Genomic DNA, 19,826 nt, shown 5'->3' with positions numbered 1-19,826 from the left:
ACAATATTATGTTTGAGTTGAATTAAAAACTCAAAAATGCAGTCTGTCACCAGACCCACGAACACTGGCTGAGTAACAAAAGTACGAACACCATACAAGGGTTAAACACCAGCAGGATTTCTCATTTCTGATGGGGGGGGGGCTTCAGCCTACAGCCAATGGACAATGATCAGTCTGCAGCAGCCCCACATAAGAAAAGCCCCACCCTGCAGCACAGAATAGTTCTTCCACTTCTCGCTTCATGCTAATTTCAATTCCACACGCTTACGAATGCTCACAATTTAACCGATACTCAATTTTATTATGTTTTAAGCATTCATCCAGCTACAGTCATGTGCAAAACCATTGGATTGTATGCTGGTGGGTAAAACACAGCTTGAAAAAACCAACAACAAACAAACAAACAAACAAAAAAAAAACCACTATTGTTTCAAGTGCATCATTAGTGTAGTTACGTTTGTGTGTGAACGAGCTAGGGCTCTGTGGAATTTGGATAATATTGGTTATGGGGAGAACTGGATTAGGTGTTGGTGCCACCATTACTGATTATTTGCCCACCTATTATTTGTACCAGCCCACCCTAATTTAATTGGCTGGATCCGGCCTTGCCCTCAACCCTCGAATGATCAGTTGTCTAAAATGAAATACAAACGTAAGCCGCACTGGATAACGGCGTCTGCCAAAAGCTATAAATTTAAACAGCAAGACAAAGCTTAAAATTATTGTTCGGACCAAAATCTCAAGCAAGATCATGTCCTCAGACCTCAGTGCCACTTTTATTTGATTTATTCCTAATTAATCCATCACAATAACTCATTCCTTCCTGTTTATTTTGCCAGGTGCAAGACAGCACATCCTTGGAGAGTCCATTTTAGGTCTGGCCCACAGACGAGTGAAAGGGGCACCTGCTGTTGAAAGCCTGCATGTCATGGCTTTTCACTCAGGTTTATTGTGGATGGGGATAAAGGGGCTTCGTTCAGTAGCCAGGGCTAAGCTTGGGGCACATCGTCCCTGCTGGAGCTCTTTTATAGATATTTTTAGTAGCAGTGGTGTGTTTATCCAGACAGCCAGGACAGAGTATGTGTGCTCCAGCACCTGGACCCTTGAGTGGCAGCTGTCTTTTATTCCTGCTGAGCTGGAACTCTTACATCTAGCTCTCTAAAGAAAAGACGTTAAAATCTTCCACTCAGGTACTGAGGGTTTTATTTATTTATTTATTTATTTATTCATTCATTCATTCATTCATTCATTCATTCATTTTCTACCGCTTATCCGAACTTCTCGGGTCACGGGGAGCCTGTGCCTATCTCAGGTGTCATCGGGCATCGAGGCAGGATACACCCTGGACTGAGTGCCAACCCATCGCAGGGCACACACACACTCTCTCATTTACTCACACACTCACACACTACGGACAATTTTCCAGAGATGCCAATCTACCTACCATGCATGTCTTTGGACCGGGGGAGGAAACCGGAGTACCCGGAGGAAACCCCCGAGGCACGGGGAGAACATGCAAACTCCACACACACAAGGCGGAGGTGGGAATCGAACCCCCAACCCTGGAGGTGTGAGGCAAACGTGCTAACCACTAAGCCACCATGCCCCCCTATTTATTTATTTATTTATTTATTTATTTATTTATCTATCTATCTATCTATCTATCTATCTATCTATCTATCTATCTATCTATCTATCTATCTATCTATCTATCTATCTATTTATTTATTTATTTATTTATTTAAGATTTCTGCAGCATTATATAGTGATGCAAAACAGTTGCTGGATAAAAAGCTGATAAAATATCAAAACAATAAGGATCTAAATGCATTTCAACATCTACGTCAGAGAAGGCTGCATATTGGAGTGCTGAATTTCACTTCAGTACCGAGATGGATGCGGATCAGCCTCTGAGCGGAAACGCAGTCTCCACCCACTCCAGACAGTGGCCCTGCATATTCAAATCTATGCAAATGAAACGCCTACGTAATGAACTGCTGCCTCTCAGATGGTGAACCCAGTCCGGCGTTGCTCACAACCAAACATGTGTTTATGTAAATTATTGAATCACTCAAACCTCAAAAGACCACTTTGGAAAGTTTGCTGTGCTCGTGTTTTGTGAAAAATGTGCTCATTTAGAGTGCAAACGCTTTGTCTGTTCTGTCATTTGCTTGAGGCAGATTTGTTACTCAAGCTTTTGCTTTGCATCTGCATTTCTGACAGGCCAGTGCAGTGGCTCTGACTGCCAACTCTCTGCACAAGCCTGATAGTAAAAGCCTTAACTCTTTCAATTACTTTCAATTTCTTTTTTAAGGTCACTAAATTCTGCTTATGTAATGAAATTGTGCATTGCGTAAATGTCTTCGGAGAATTATTTATACTCACCCTTAACACTTACTGATGTTATGCTTGTTGCCCTAATGCTGACCTATTTCCATAAGTCCAAAGGGAGACTTCTGAAATATTTATGAATATATATATATATATATATATATATATATATATATATATATATATAATATATATATATATATATATATATATATATAGAGAGAGAGAGAGAGAGAGAGAGAGAGAGAGAGAGAGAGAGAGAGAATGGAACATATACATTCTTCTATAACATTATAACATGCATTAGAATCCCAGACAAACACACACAATGCTAGCACAGACACAAGCTAAAAAAAAATATTTACAACATAGAACCATTTAAAATAACTTTCTATCATTTTAAATCTATAAATCCATCATTTGGATGTCAGGGCTTAGCAAATATTCTCTAAACATAGATTTGCCTAATCCAATTCTGGTCAAAATATGGAAAAAGTATTAAATAATAGCAAATTATTACAATTAAGTAAATAAATAAGTAAGAAATTAAAATAACAGATAGATAGATAGATAGATAGATAGATAGATAGATAGATAGATAGATAGATAGATAGATAGATAGATAGATAGATAGATAGATAGATAGATAGATAGATAGATAGATAGATAGATATTCCTGTGCTTTGTGTCCTGTGTGTTTTATTATATTTTCAGAGTCATACAATTCTGTGTCAGTAAATACTGCCAGACATTATTGAAGCTAAAAAGCTGCCTGTTTTACCGGATAAACGCTTAGTGCCATTTCATGCTCCTGAATTGCCCTGTTCATGTGTCAGCCAAAAGCCATGCAGTTGATCGAGTGTCCTCGTGACATGGATTCATGACAGAAGCGAGCGGGCAGTAGAGTAATGCCAGGATGTAAATAAATGACAGTAAATATTTAATAATAATAACAATAATCAGACTGAAACAGTACAACAGAAATATTCTACATCTCTGATACCTTGACATTCACCATGCTGCTTAATTTATGCCTCCTTGTCAATGTTAAATAACCCCATTTGCCAGTATAAGAAAACTATCTCACAGTGTTCTGGAACAGAGTCAGTGAAAAATAGAAAATCAATGAAGTAGCCATTTTAATTTACCAAATGGTGGCGTTTTTGAAGCACTCTCATATTTCAGACTCGGCCATGACCAAGATAAGGACGCATGGCTTAATTGAACAACATCCTCCTAAATATCCTGAGAGCATCCTGTGATAAATGTATGAACTTAGTACAGAATCAATCCCCCCCCAAAAAAACAACAACAACAACAACAACAAAATTCAGGAACAGTTTAAAGCAGTGTGGATGATTGCTATTTATTACACTCATAGCAAGTTTTTAATGCGACTACTTCACATCAGCCTGCCAAATATAATTAGGAAATTTGCTGCACTTAGGCCCAGCGCGACCGAGTATGTCTCCTACCATTGATCATCAAGAAGAAGTGCTGCCTGTGGCTAATGCTCCAGAGCTTATGTCCTGTTCTCTGGGCCAGTGCCTACTCAGTGTCCACACACTGTACTGTGAGCTGGGTGGTAGGGTACTAGGGTGGCAGGGTGGCACAGCCTCCATCGCATGTTTCCTCCCTGTCAGAAATGTCGGCTCCTGCTGCTGCTGCTGCAACACGCCGCTGGCTCTCAGCCCCAGCCGGCATTACAGGGAGAAAGACAGCGGCCATAAATCAGGCCCAGGAGTAGAGAAGTGTATTGTGGATGAGGACAGCACAGGGATGACTGCCAAAGCAACCCCAACCCCCTTATAAAAGTATACCAACCTGTAACTGTGATGGAGTACATGTGGAAGATGCTTGCAGCATGCAGTTGTGCAAACAGGAAGCGATGCTCAGAGCACAAAACACATGCAATGAATGAGTTATGAGCAGAGTTTAAAAATAAATACAAATACAGTGTGGTCCAAAGGTCTGAGAGCATCAATGATTTTGTTGTTTATTTAACAAAAGGTTTAGATATTCTGCACTAGATTCTATAGGTTCCTATTTCAGAGTAAGCAAATATGTGATACTGATCAACTGCTTTGCACAAAATATCAGATTGTCCTAATGTCTAATCTCACACTGACATTAAAGCACAAAAAAGGACAACAAAAATACTAAGAAAATATTCAGAAATCTAATCTTTAATAAAAATAATTTGTCGACTTTTGGAGCTCATAAAATCAAATATAGTCCATTAGCAAAAGGAATTTTAAAAAGTTTGCAAATCACTGACCTAACCTCGAGTCATTTAATTTGATGAGCTGTTCACCTATATCTATTTTTTTAAAACTCGATATTACAATGATTTAAAAAAATATTAATATATATTAACAAAAACAGAACATGTCACCAAATTTCAGTGTCGATCACCAGATGCAATTAAGATCTGAAAAGAAAAAAAAATCTTTAAGAAGCCTTAAATCATGGTTGGGTTTATAAAACATTTCTAATTATAATTTAGAATTAATTAGAAATTCCTGCGCTTTAAATCTGGTGACATAATTCTGTTATTCACTCCTAGTCCTAGTGTGTAAATACGGTCAGGTGAATAAGCAGAGATATTTGAGGAAATCAGGTTGCTTTTCTTGTTGAAGAACACACTCCAATAGTAAGATGCAGCTTGTGATGTGAGGTAGAGTGCTAAGCCACTCTGAGCGCACTCCTGCGCAATAATCTTGTTTACACCGAGAGTCTTGTTCATAATACGGTTATATTGCAAGTTTCATCGCTTTCATTTTCTGCTTCTAGACATTTCAATGGCCTGTGTGAGGGAAAACCTTCATAACACCTAATGTGTTTAGGGTTTTTTCCCCCTCCTCTCTTCGGGATGGACAGAGAGATCTAACCACGCAGAGAACGAGGGATTTTCAATTACCCTCTGATGAATCCGCAGCATTTATAGCCCCGCGGCCACGCACAATCTTCTTATGAGCTTTACTTCGGCCCCAAGTGGACCTGTGGCTCAGTGAAAGAGTACTTCGAAGTCAATAAGAAAGCGCTGGGAATGGTTAACCTGTGCTATATTGTGGCACACAGAAACGCGCGCGGTGACGGACAAACCCTGCCTTGCGCTCGCCTCGCCTCAACTCAGGGATACATAAAGGTGCGCAGTGAGAGAGCGCAACACGAGCGGCTAAAAACCTGCAAACTCTCGCGCGGTCTTTTAACGGAGCTTAGACAGACAGCGAGACAGCGAGAGAGTGTGTGTGAGAGAGAGAGAGAGAGAGAGAGAGAGAGAGAGAGAGAGAGAGAGAGAGAGAAGGAGGAGGAGAGGAGAGAGAGTTACATGGATTGTGGAGCCAGCCGCCTCCACGTCGGGGTTCATGGTGACCTAGTGAGCTTCTTCTCTGAGACTTAACGGGTTCTCCGCTCAGCACCGCACCGGTAAGTAGCCTATATGCAAGCACAGATGTTCCCGAGCATCACATTCGTGATGATAGAGCGTAAATGGCATGTTCTTCTCGTGCGTAATCGCGAATCATCGTAATAGCAACAAATAACACGAATTGTCTCTTCTTCGAGGAACCAGGTTGAGAGGTGATAACCAAAAATCTGAAAAACTTGAGTTGACTAATAATAAGATTGCAATATAAACGTAGAACTGGGGTATGCAAATAAAAAAAATAATAATAATAAAATAAAAACTACAACTCAGCAACAATTTTCATGCACTTTCTAATGCGTAATTTGAATTTGGCTGCGAACGCGCATCTTTGGGGACGTGGGGATGTGGGGAATGGATCGTCTCGGTATTGTATTGAGAGAGAGAGAGAGAGAGAGAGAGAGAGAGAGAGAGAGAGAGAGAGAGAGAGAGAGAGAGAGAGAGACGTTTCAGTACGTCGGTCAGCAGACTGTTAACCGCTAGAGTTCGCCTTCAACCATTAAAAGCCGGCGCAGTGCGTCTGATCCTTTCCTTCGTCTGTCTCTGGGATTTCGGTGTGCTGAGCTGCGTGAGTATTCTGCATGTCTCTTTTGTAGGCATGGTAATGCAATGCTGATCAGATAGCTTATAGAGCAGAATCGGGCTGTGTGCTATACTGTACTGTGATCCGTAAGTTTGTCACACCACTTCTGTCCTTATGTTATGCACTTCTGTGTGATCGCACTACCATGATCGTGGCTGTGCTCTGTATCTCTGATCTGCAGACGTCTGATGGATTTAGACAGATAAGATGGAAACAGACAGAACATTTTAGCTCTAAACTCAAGACAGGTTCGGAGAGAGAGAGAGAGAGAGAGAGAGAGAGAGAGAGAGAGAGAGAGAGAGAGAGAGAGAGAGAGAGAGAGAGAGAGAGAGAGAGATGTGTAACTAAATAGGAGCTGAGAGTTTAAAATGAAGCCTCTCCATCTATTTTAGACTGTCACAACAGAAAATGACTAGCTTTCATATCAGCCAGTTTAGTGTTTTATTAACTCGTACATACGTGAGATCCGCTTCACTGTGTAGACATTATATCACGGTTCCTGTGCGCGTGGACACTTGAACATCATATGCAATGAAATCGAAGATATGTTGTTGTACTGAAATGCCATTCTAACCTCTGTGAATACGTAAAGCATTTGATAAGTGTGTAGCTGAAAATATAAAAAGGTTTTAAAAAATCAAAAAACTTTACCTCAGCGTTGATGAGGTTGAGGCTGGAGAGTTTACAGTAGTTGAGAGAGGTAGTGCTTAAGGGAGACTGGGGATTGAATTGTTGTTCGCAGGATTTTCTCTTGTTCTTTCGCTAGGTGCGAAAACACACAAGAGATGTACACACCAGCTGCTAAAAAGGTGCCTGTGTGTCTCCTTAGATTTAGCCATGTATCAAGGCATGGTGTGACCCATGCAGTCAATAGCACTGTAACAATGTTAATGTTAAAAGTGCCTCTGAATGTTAATCAGCTGCACACATTAAGATCCAAGAAGCTACAATCTTCGCCACAGTGTCACTCATAGCTTGTCAGTCTTCCCATACAGGCTATTTTGCTGACAGGCCTTTATTCATTTTTTTTCTCCGCTGCTAAATGCCATCTTATGTCCTCACTGCCTCTCCAACTCTATTGATATTCATTTTGCGTGGTGGCTCATCTGTGCAAATCCATAGAGACAGAAATACAAGGAAACTATACATGGTTAGAACCTGTTTTCACCTGTTTATCCGATGAATAAAAAAAAAAAAAACATGCATGCTAGATGATTGTCCCAGGGTTTCGGATCCTAATTTAATTGTTAGGGAATGATCCATATTCTGGAACTTATGCATTGACAAGTTTTTTTTCTAATACAACAACAACAACAACAACAACAACAACAACAACAACAACAAAACAGCTATATGCTTTTCCTTTTGGCAACAGATCCAAACGATGCACAAGCTCAGGTGTGTCTGCTTGCGCTCTAGTGCCGGCATTCAGGCAGTGGCTTCTGGCCAAACAGTGCTTCGCACGTTAAAAGGCGAGACGTTGGGTTTGTAAATCTCACAGCATTTGTTATGTGCATTTTAGTGTCCTCGTCTTTTCTCCGTCCATCTATAATCGTGATTATGCAGGTTTGAAGATTTACTAAGCTAGTTTGCATGCACTCTGCCTGAACCAGGCTCTTTGTTGCAGCGAGACGGAGTGAGTGAGTGTGTGTGTGAGAGAGAGAGAGAGAGAGAGAGAGAGAGAGAGAGAGAGAGAGAGAGAGAGAGAGAGAGAGAGAGAGAGAGTTTCAGGTTTGCTGAGACGATATGAGGTAGACGGACTTCATGAGAGCACTGAGACCTATATTCTCATTAAAAACAACAACAACAACAACCTTATATTAACACCAAATTTGCAGTGAAGTAAACGACTCTACAATCACGACTAGTTTCTGTTTTCCAGGGTGTGACTCCTACTGAAAATTTTACAATGATGATACTTTTACTATAATGATAGGAAGGTGCTACATTGACATTTAGCTCAGTAAAAAAGACGTATATATAAAGTGCAGCAGAGGTAAGAGCCATGCTAGAGAGCCAAATTTAGAGAGAAATAAAAAAAAAAAAACATCCGTTGTCCAAGACGGATACAAGCCTCCACTGATTTGAAATTCATCACATTTCTATCTTAGACACTTACACATCTATTTAGTATTTTAATTTATTAATGAAATTTCTCATTATTTCTTCTAATTACACACATTTTCAAACTGCATATTCTTAGCTTGGTTCATATTCCTTTACCCTCCTCATTCATCCACAATGACAGTTATTGCCCTTTCATAAATAAAGCCCCTTAATAGCTCCTTTAACACTAATGGTTTCACAAGTCACCCACTGATCGATAAATTATCAGGCTTACTTTAATGCAACATTTTTAATTATCAGGAATATAATTTACTCATGTGAAAAGAAATCATTTCCCAATTACTTTGTCCTTATGTTTAATAAATGTTAGAAATTAGCATTTGATTAGATTTCATTAGATTTCTGAATGTTAAGACAAGCAATTCATTTTTATAGCCAACAAACAAACAAAAAAAAACAAACAAAAAAAAAACCACCCACTTACAAATTGAACAAGTGAGCCCACTGAACAGATTAATAGAATACACAGACATATATAAACTGGCAAAAAAAGATGCAGCTTAACCGTTTACTGCACACATTCATCTTCTTCAGTATGTGCTTTATTCTGGCGAGGGCTGCGGTGGATCTGAAATCAAACCCAGAAACACTGGGAACAAAGCAGGAACTCAGCCCAGATGAAACGCCAGGCCATCACAGGGCGCCATTGCCACACACATTCACACACACTTAAACACCATGGGGCAATTCAGTGTAACTGATGCACCTATATGCATGAGTGTGGACAGTGGGTTATGGGGATAGGTGATGGACATCCATACGAATAGAGCGAGAAGCTGGGAAACTCAGAACAGACAGATATTTAAGCTCAGGATCAAACCCAGGACCCTCTAGCAGAGAGACAGCGATGTTACCTGCTACAACACTACGATGGTCTGTTGGAAAACGTTAAGGGGAAAAATTATATCACATTTTATCATTTCAAATCCCTTTAATTTAATGTGGTATTTTGGAGTGCGTTGCAATATGGCACATTGGAAAACGGCAGATCAAACATTCATTATTATTATTATTATTATTATTATTATTATTATTATTATTATTATTATTATTATTATTATTATTATTATTATTATTGTTGTTGTTGTTGTTGCTGTTGCTGTTGCTGTTGCTGTTATTATTATTATTATTATTATTATTATTATTATTATTATTATTGCTGCTGTTATTATTATTATTATTATTATTATTATTATTATTATTATTTTAATTTTTTACTTTTTTTTGTCACTGGTGAAGCAGAGATACACATTTTATATGCATAGTGTGTTTAAAACGCCTTACAACATATTTTCTTCTTTTCTTTTGGTAAGCTCAATATTATATTTACAACCTGGTCTTACTCTCTTTCAGAATAATCTCTCGCTCTCACTGAGATAGGAGTTATCTTGTTCATTAGAGGTACAATCATGTACTTCATTTAAGTACATAATTGGTGCAGCTAAAATCCACCTACTATGAAAAGTAGAATCAGTTTGGCAACAGTCAGTACATCAGAACCGAACGTCGTTCGTGAACTCGAGCGCTTTTATTAAACAGCAGTTTTTTTGAACTCCGGTTGGATATGTGTGATTCATCATGATCTTATCATCGCACGTCTCTTATACGGGGAGCTTTTAAATTTCTAGCTCGTTTTCAGAGCGTAAGAGCTTTGTGTATCTGCAGAACCATCATTTACCATCAGGCATTCACCGCACACAGCACCTGCTGATATAGCACTTATAGCACCAAGAAATGGTCATTAAACAGAAACAAAACACTGTTTTGTCTGAAATTACAGTAAACACCTGAGCCCTGAACTCGTACACATTGTCCCGCTCTGAAAACGAACCAAAACATCTGGAACGACTCGGACGATTTCTTTTTCTGTGACAGAGCGACAGGTTCAGTCAGACACAGTAAAATAACAAGTAAATAACAAGTAAAATATAATACGCGATTGTCGTTTTTGGTCTATATTGTTGTATAAAAGCAGCACCGTCTGTTTGATTGACACTTCTTGAGTGAACATGTGTAAATATATTTAAATTAGAATTGCTTTATTAAAAGTAACAGGACTTAAGATCTCACAATTAAAATTTAACAGTAGTAAATCTTTAGGGCAGTCCGATAGGAGAATTCTGGTGATTTTCTGAGCAATATTTATTAATTAATATTTATTAATTAATTAATTTATTTCTGTTCCATATTATGCAGCAAACATGAATGCAAGTACATCAGTGCTGCAGATCATTATATTAGTTCAATTTTACATTTTAAAATGACTGTAAAGATCTTTTTAGGTATCAGTTCTGATAACTGTTTGGTTGATATGAGTGAAATAACAGGATAACAATAACTCCATATTGTAATAAACTCCATATTTGTATACCTTGATATCCATCTAGATAAAGAAAATAACAGGATAACAGGATTTTTATAGAAGAAAATCGAAAAGCGCTTGTACGTCGGATTCGGTTTTCGTTTGTGTTCCTGAAATTTGACACAAATTTCAATTTTTTTAGTGTAAAACATAATTAACGCTTCTAAACATCATTAACGCTTCATTCTGATGGTTCTAATTCGTATTCAGATTTAAGTAACAAGTCATTCCAACTGATCATACAAATATTTTCAATGAGACTAAGATCAGTGATTTGGGAGTAACTTAATGAGAAGAGATGCGTCAGCATTTAGCTGGCAAAAGCTGAGTAAGCTTGGAAAGCGTGGAAAGTGTCAGAATTCTGTGACATTTAAATGTCTATTTATTTGTAAATGTATTATTCATTTCCGGAAGCTTTTATCCAAAGGGACTTAATGTAGCAGGATAGAGCCGAAGCATGGAGCAATTAAAGGAGCTGACAGCATAGTGCAAGGGCCACAAGACACAGTTTGCACCAATTGACATTTGGTGGTTCAGTAGATAATTAACCTTGGAGGATGTTTTATCCCAGCTCTTTAAAAAAGGGCCAAAAGAGAACACAAAGATTGTGACTGATAATATATTTAAAAATCCTCTTGACCGTACATACTTATAGAAACCAAACTGATTTATTTATTTTTTTATTTTTTTCATTTTATTAGGTGGCAAATTCTGTAAACGATAGACCCGTCGAATTAAAAGATGCTCGTCATGTACGTAGGTCTGTTTATTTATCGGTTTGGTTAGTGATTGATCGTATTATGTATATTGTATTTGGTGTCATATATCTGTGCACACTAATCAATCAGCAGCTGTACAAAGTGTGTCTGCATCGTTCACACGGGTTATGTGCAGTCGTTATTTCACAATTATGACGGTATGACGGTGCACGGCAGAAATGAACCGCACTGAATAAGAAAAGTCTTCCAGTTGAGAGATCAGAAACGGTCAGCCTGTGATTCATAGATAATAGGAAACATTACACAAAATGAAAGATGAATGAAGACATGGCATATTAAATCATACGGTAGATAGTATTAATAAAGAGGTCTTTCTATAGTGCCGAAAAACCTTACTGCGGCCGTCGAAGTGGCGTACAGGCATACATTCGATTCCCTTTCTCCTTATTAAGCATGCTATGCTATGATACAAATTCCTTATTCACAATTTAACACACTGTCTTTCAACTTCGAATTATAGAAAATATGGCAGAACGCTGACGCGAATTTAGTCGTCGACCGCCGAAACGCGTCTTAATCACGGCGTCAGAGTGTTGCTCCTCTAGTCGCTTCAAATTAAACCATCTCAAAACACAACCTTCAAAAGAAGATTCCCAAGACTAGTCTTTGATGCAGAGTATAGTACTGTTCAGGAGAAGTGCCAGTCCCGAGAATGTACGCCTACCTCCAGAGATGGAGGGCACGATCATTATTCATTCAACACTGAGTGCCGAGCCTCGGGACAGCTTGCAAATGGGTAGATGAGCCATTGACAGTCACAGAAAGCACTTGGAGAGAAAGAATAAAATAAGGCTGTCATGCTTTCAGAGGGCCATCGTTCTGCATTTAGAAATGCACTAGCACTTCTAGATAATGTGGAAATTATAAAGCCTTTACCACTGAGTGATATTTTATTTCAATTTAGCAAAGCAAAGATTGTACAAATTCTGAAATGTTATCTCATCACAAGCATACCGATGGCATTAGAAAGGTTGAATAAGCTGCTCGGGTGAGCAATTTAAGTGTGTGGCTTGAGATTTGTGAGCTGTTGCTTACTCTGACCTAGCAAGTGGTGCAGAGTGTTTACTTTGGAGATTTCAACACCAAACCACTGATGAGTGTCAGCGAAGGTTAAAGTGGATTTCAAGCATCCATCCGAGCCTTTCATTGGATGGTCACCACGCCTCATGCATTCATTCTCACTAGATCAATGGTGTTTTCTGCTCAGTGTCAGGGTGGATCCAAAGCCTGTCCTTGAGACGATGGCCAGAAGGTTGGAACACATCCTGGATGGGATGCAGGTCACCATGATTAAATCATTTAAAATGACATAGACTAAGCACAGAAACAATGACGACGTGTCTCTGGAATCCGTTAATGGATTAATCCTGTCCTTCACGAGAACGAGCATTCTAATCAGCTTCCAGTTCATTATTATTGTTCTGGGGGTTCAACAAGTCATGTAGGCCAGAAAGGACAAAACCTTCCATAAATAAATGACATACCGATGACATTGTGTATGTGAAACACCTGCTGTCCTTCACATAAATTAATTAGAGGTTCTACTGGATCTATTGGAACTATTAGATGACATGGCATTGTACCTCCATGCCTCAGGGCCGGTTTGATGAATACACTTTACTCATATTTAAGCTGGCGACACATAATAGGTCCGTCGTCACTGAATTCAGGGCCTCTTTTATTAATTGGGTTTAGTCAAGCACATGACATATGCAGGTTTACCATGTATTCAGAGCTTAAAGCACTTTAAGCATTAGAATATAAGATCTTTATGGACTTTATACAGTACATTTTCCAGGAAAGTGATTATATGAAATAACATCATGTAAAAAACTACAAAAATATCACAATCTCAAAGTGATATGCAATGGTAGTGTCCTACAGGTGTCACCCTGGAACCGTTCTGTCATCAGAGAAGGCATTGTGATTGAGAGTATAAAGGGCTGTCCAGATAAGAATGACAAGCTTGTGACAAGAACCTGTGCTCCTGAAATTGGATAAAACAAGGATGATTCCCTAACTATGGAAACTAGGGTTTACTTGCGGATTAAAACTCACTCGCTTAATTCCAGCAGCCACTAAGGACAGCACTTGTTGTGCCTTTGGTTAACAGTCCAATGCATGGAACTGCCCATAGTGGCCTACAGTACCTAAACAGGTAAGTGCGTTAATGTCTCCAACACATGGAACAACAGGGTGGCTAGTATTCCCACTGAATGTGTTGAATGGTACTGTATGGTACAACACAAGGGATCGATCAGAGCGCTGTCATGTTCACAAAGTGGATGGAAATTCCTCAGATTGCCTCCTCCCTGGTAGAACCCTATCAGAACAATTGCCCAATTGTATGGTATTGCCCTTACGCCTCTGGTCATCCGAGTTGACAGAAATGTTTGTATGTATTCCCTGAACATCCTCAGTTATACAGAGATGCCAGAGGGCAAGGCAACAGATTGGAAAGTTTGCCATTGATTTCGACACAGAAATCTGTGATCTTCAGAGAAGACGGCATTAAAGATTCACAACATCTCACTGATGTCACTTTTCCACATCATTGGAAAACCTCCCCCCAAAAAATAGCAATCATAAAGCTTCCCTTTGGTAGCTCTTGCTTTTCATGACTAATCCCAGCTTTCTTGCTGGTTAACTCATAGGGAGGTCAAACAATGGACTGTTGTCCATTTAGGACTCGAACCAGCTCAAAGGTGCTTACCTAGCCAATGAGCCAGGTTTGACTTCAGACTGCCACCTGGTCACCTGGTCTATCCGTTTGTCTGTTCTGGCATCAGATTCTGAAATCTGAGAATCTTTATCTGCAAGCCTAAGAAGTGGCTCTGGTACTGTACATAAGGCAGATTTTGCAGAGTTGATTACATGACTCCAGCAGTCCAGACTGTGTCAACCAAGCCTGGTGTCATTCATAAACCAAATCGGTGGAGATCCATTGTGCATCCTGTTCTATGTGCCTCACTGCCAGGATGTTAAAAAACGGACCAAAAGCTATAGAGTGAAGTAATCGCTTCAGTGCTAAAAGCAAAGTTGTAAGCTGCTTGTGTTTACCATGTGTGAGACAATTTTGTAGGATGTCACCAGGATATCATTGGTGGACATCAGGTGCCAGAACCTACAGTAAAGACACCAGTGATACAATGCCGGTGACAATGGCAGGCTAAGTTGAAGCTTTGGTACAGTCTGGTAGAGCTTCCAATGCCTTCCATATAATTCTTATAATAAGGCACGGTCGAAATTTCATCTGGTCAATGCCGAGTCTGTGCTCACATCGCTGGTGTTTATTTCCAGCTTCCAGAGAGCCTAAACATTGGCTGCACAAGTGTGAATTCTCTTAAAGCCAAAGTAATCCATGCTACAGTATAGAGTGGAAACAAGCAAACTCTGTGGTTAACTATGTGTCATGCTACAGTAGCTTGCAGATGCCTGTGGACGTGAATGCTGAGTAACTCATCAAGGGAGCAAACATGGCTCAACAGAGGAAGTGAGAATCATCTCCTGCTATACAATACACTCTGCAGGAGTTGTCTGTACTGTATGTGGTATTAACTTTAACAGTTAAACAGTTATTAGCAGTTAAAAATGAACCACTGATGATAGCACAGCGTCCATAGCGATACGCAGACCACTGTATGCTTTGGCGGTTTCCACCAGATACTCCAGTTTCCTCCTCTCCAAAGACATGCATTGTAGGCTGATTGACATCTTCAAATCTCCAAACTCTAGTGTGTCCTAAGTCGAGTGGTATAGGATCCGGGTTCCCTGCATCCTTGTGTATGATAAGTGCTACAGACAATGGTTGGATGGATGGATGGATGGATGGATGGATGAACATTTTACAGATTTTAACTTCTTAATAGATAAAACAGTCTATATTAATGCGCTATAATTGTTGATTTTGTTAAAAGTATTTTGCATACTTTCATGGTGATATCTCTCACTCTCTCACTCATTTTCTACCGCTTATCCGAACTTCTCGGGTCACGGGGAGCCTGTGCCTATCTCAGGCATCATCGGGCATCGAGGCAGGATACACCCTGGGCGGAGTGCCAACCCATCGCAGGGCACACACACACACACTCTCATTCACTCACACACACACACACTACGGACAATTTTCCAGAGATGCCAATCAACCTACCATGCATGTCTTTGGACCGGGGGAGGTGCTATATTGTATATTATATTATATATTATATGGTGGTATATTATATCAAATTAAATAGATTATCTATTATATATTATATCAGAAATTATATCTGATGGCATTGATGTCTTTGTTGTACACACATATATATAGTATGCACACACACACACACACACACACACACACACACACACACACACACACACACACACACATAGAAAGAGAGAGAGCGGCACATGCTGCTCAGCGAAACATGCATGTCACAGCCACTATAATTAGTCCCAGAGGGACATACAGAACCTTAGGAGCGAGGACCAAAAGGACCCTAGAGTTACTGCAATCTAAATTAATTTCATGAATTCATTCATACAGTATTAATATAGCCAAGACTGAATCCATTTAGAAACTTTATTCAACATATTCAAATTTTCTTTTGTTACCAGTTTTGGCTGTTAACCTGTGCATTAAGATTTTTAGGTACTGTATGATTTAAGATGGAGTGACTGACCATGCATGAGAATCGTCCCGAAATACCTCCGCATCAAGACGCATGCACGTCGCTCCCGTAGTTTACGATACAAGGCGTCGGATATGATAGAGACGAGCGAATTTACTAAAACTAAATTCTTCTTTGCATAAAGCTCAAGTTTTTCTTATCTGCCTTTTTTTTCTCTTGCTATCACTAGGAGAGAGTGTGTGTGTTTTTTTTTTTTACATCAATGAATATTTGTTTTCGGACTGTGTCGGTCACTGGAGCTGAAGTGCTGAGAGGCTACGTGAGAAGAAACGTGCCGAAGTGAAGTGTGAGGACAGGTGCTGCTTGATGGAAGCAGCCAAACAGCCATCTGCTCTAGAATACTTCTAGCCCCTGGAAAGAAGCTGTCTCGTACTTGCAGAACTGATTAATGTCTCTGTCTGCTCACTAAAAGACATATATGACAGATGTGAGTTACTTAGATTCTGAAAACCTGACACAAATCAAACCGTTTCACTAAACGAATCCAAGTCGGAATTAAAGAACGAGAAACGTTTGTTGTGCCTTACGCTGCATAAAGCAAAACAATTGTAAAAAGTGTACAGTATAATGTCTGTCTTTGAAGCATATGCTTAGGAAAATTAAAGAGAAAAAAAAATACATTATTATATTAGAAGCGTAATTCAATTCGTTGACGAATGACCCATCGTTGTGGTCCACCCTTTAAATTCCCCCTCTGCGTCTTCCCGGCAAGTCTGTAGACGTCTCTGGACGCTCCTGGATATCTTGACAGATTTATCTTGTTCACAGGTGCAGGTATAAATGTATAATGTGTTCCTCAGACAGGGCCACAAAGTAAGGATCGGATGGGTTCACTGGCCCTTTCCGTCAGCTACACTGACATGGGTCAAGGATGTCTCCTGAAATAGGGAAATCGTCCGTGACTCTTAGAGACAGGCAGCACATGTCCTGGACATTAATTTAGTCAAAGCCACACAGATCAGTATAAAAGTGAGACAGTTAGGTTACTGTCAGAGAGAGGACACTGAGTCAAACATTAATGATAGGAAAATGACTGCTTTCCTAAAGCAGTGCTTTGCTCTACAGTAGTACACAATTTTCTCTCTAATGGAGAACTGTAACTGAATCACAAAAAATCTGGTAAGATGGCAGACTCCAGTTGTTCGTCATATGTTATACAGGGCTCTCAAGTTCTGAAGACAGGCAAGAGTGACATTTACACACACACACACACACACACACACACACACACACACACACACACACACACACACACACACACACACACACTGGGTTTCAACAGAATCGCTGACCACATTTTGACCAAATACAATGTAGTTGTTCAATTTCCATTTATTAATGTGTGTGTGTGTGTGTGTGTGTGTGTGTGTGTGTGTGTGTGTGTGTGTGTGTGTGTGTGTGTGTGTGTGTGTGTGAGAGAGAGAGAGAGAGATTATGACTGGTTATGTTTATTGTAAGTGTTTGTTACCTTTTTGGACTCCTTTATCATTTGTAATGTTGCTCCCATGGATATAAAACAGTTCAGCACAAGCCCAGACATTTTTAGGGTCATGATTAAGGACAATGTCCCGTCCAGAGACAAGATGTTTTGTGTTGAGGTTTTGTTCAAACCGACCATCGGAAATACCCTCTCTAATGAATATGTTTTTTTTTCATTGGTTGTTGCGTTAAATCTTACCCATATACAATAGTGCTATTTTCTGATTGGCTATTGTGTAGCCTCTTCTTCTGATTGGCTGATAAGTGTCAGGCTCGACTAAGAACTGAGACGCGCTTGATTCCTGCCCGGTTCCATAGAGACAGCGGTGCGGACTGATACGTTTTGGGCGCTGCGGCTTATTAAATATATGATAAATAGTCAAAAAGTTTTTCTGCATGAGAAATACGATGTGTGTCGGGAGAACGTGAGAAAAGACCGACATGCGTGGCTGTCACTCTCAATGCGTGACACTCGACAGCCCTGGTTATATCACTGTTACCTGCTTCATGAGGGTTAACTCCACCACCTGCTGAGACAACAGCGGTCCTGCGTTATGATGATTTACGTTTCATTCAGAAAATGGAAATGTAGATCAATTCTACAAATACACCATTTAAAACATACATGTATATGTACTAAAACTGAAATGCTTCTTCAAGCAATGATTTGAAATTGTAAAGCTTCCAGGCCTTCTATAGGCAATATGTTTGTTCTGCTCTGCTAATGTGCAATATTGATCGCTGTTTCCAGGGTACCATTAAGAACCCCAAGCATCTCTTAAAGTTCAGTGGGTAATTAAGTAAAATGTCTTTTAAATTCTATTGACTGAGGATTGCACCAGCTGCCAAGAAAGGTTTAATGCATCTCAAGATTTTAAAGGCCTCTAAGCAGTTCTGTCACGATGGTGCGTAAATTTTTTTTTGTGGCAGGCAGAGGCATTGCACTTACGTAAGCAAACACATCAGGCCGTAATTAAAGGTTGTGAAATGTTTTAAATAACTTAGCTCATGACTATTTAAGACGTTCTATAATGAAAAAGCATTCCATGTGCTCATACTGTGCAGCAAAGTGCACAGAATAGCATTGTTACCATAGAAACCACCTCCAAATATGAATATGGTGAAAGTAAAGTATTCGAGCATCTATTTTTCGGATATTTTTCGGTCCTCTCTACGAAAGTATTGTGCTATACACCGAAATTATTTGTTTGGGATCAAAATATGGATGGGTTTGAAAATAAGTTTGATGATTCAGATGTTATTTGTGATACCTGAACTACAGAACCTTTTGTATCCCAAATTTTTGCTAGATGAGCAAAAGTATAGGACCAGATATGTCTATGCATTACCTTGTTTCGATAATTACATCAAACCCACAAATCACTTATATCTCCAAACTGTGTCTTTTTGTCTTTTGCCTTTCCAGGCTTGTAGCACAGATATTTTCAGGAGGTGAAATTTCTGCTAAACCGTGTTAAGGTCCGCTGATTGACTTGGCCAGTCTAAAACCCTGATGAAGTCTTTTTTTTTTTACCTGATGAAGTCCTTTCTTGTGTTGCCACCGCGTCTTGAGTCACTGTCTTGCTGCGTGATGAAGTGTCTCAAAATAAGACAATAAGAACATTCGAGTTCCTCACATTTCTCAGTAAATTGACAGACACCATGTTTCCATAGAATTCTGAATCCATTCCGCTGTAAGCATCATGTTTTTCTTTTTTTTCTTTTTTTTTATGTTTTCCAAGATTTGTGGATCCCAATCTTTTCCTCTTACTGCTGAATCTTCTGGCACTTCTTCGAACGGTGGATTGTGAGACTTTCACCTGTTCCCTGGGGAGTTTGATAGTAACTGTTGTTTTTGGGTTTTTCTTCGCAGGTCTTACAATGATTCTGTCATCAGCTGTTGTTGATTTCCGTAGCTGTGCTGATTGGTGTTTGTTGCTCAGTACACCAGCGGTTTCTTGCTTTTTCAGAACAAAATGTTGTATTGGTTATACCCGATATTTGTGCAATGTCTTTGATTGATTTTTCTTCTTTTGTCAGCTTCTAAATAGCTTGTGTTATTCCC

The 19,826-nt window shown here is 39.5% G+C and overlaps 1 protein-coding gene across 3 annotated transcripts in view; it reads left to right on the top strand.

The window, feature by feature from the left end:
- The first annotated feature begins 5,578 nt into the window (after positions 1-5,578).
- Positions 5,579-19,826, top strand: part of elfn1a (extracellular leucine-rich repeat and fibronectin type III domain containing 1a) — an 82,875-nt gene continuing 68,627 nt past the window's right edge. For 2 of the 3 annotated variants that reach the window (XM_027173839.2, XM_047807639.1), the window contains exon 1: positions 5,579-5,760. The gene's annotated coding sequence lies outside the window, so the exon portion shown is untranslated. Of the gene's footprint in view, positions 5,761-6,203; positions 6,327-19,826 lie in introns of those variants that run through there. The other variant, XM_027173838.2, reaches the window with a different exon arrangement.

This window comes from Tachysurus fulvidraco, chromosome 24, assembly GCF_022655615.1.
Source record: "Tachysurus fulvidraco isolate hzauxx_2018 chromosome 24, HZAU_PFXX_2.0, whole genome shotgun sequence".
Classification (NCBI taxonomy): domain Eukaryota; kingdom Metazoa; phylum Chordata; class Actinopteri; order Siluriformes; family Bagridae; genus Tachysurus; species Tachysurus fulvidraco.
Note: the sequence above shows the minus strand (reverse complement) of the source record. Positions and strands in the feature narration are given on the sequence as shown.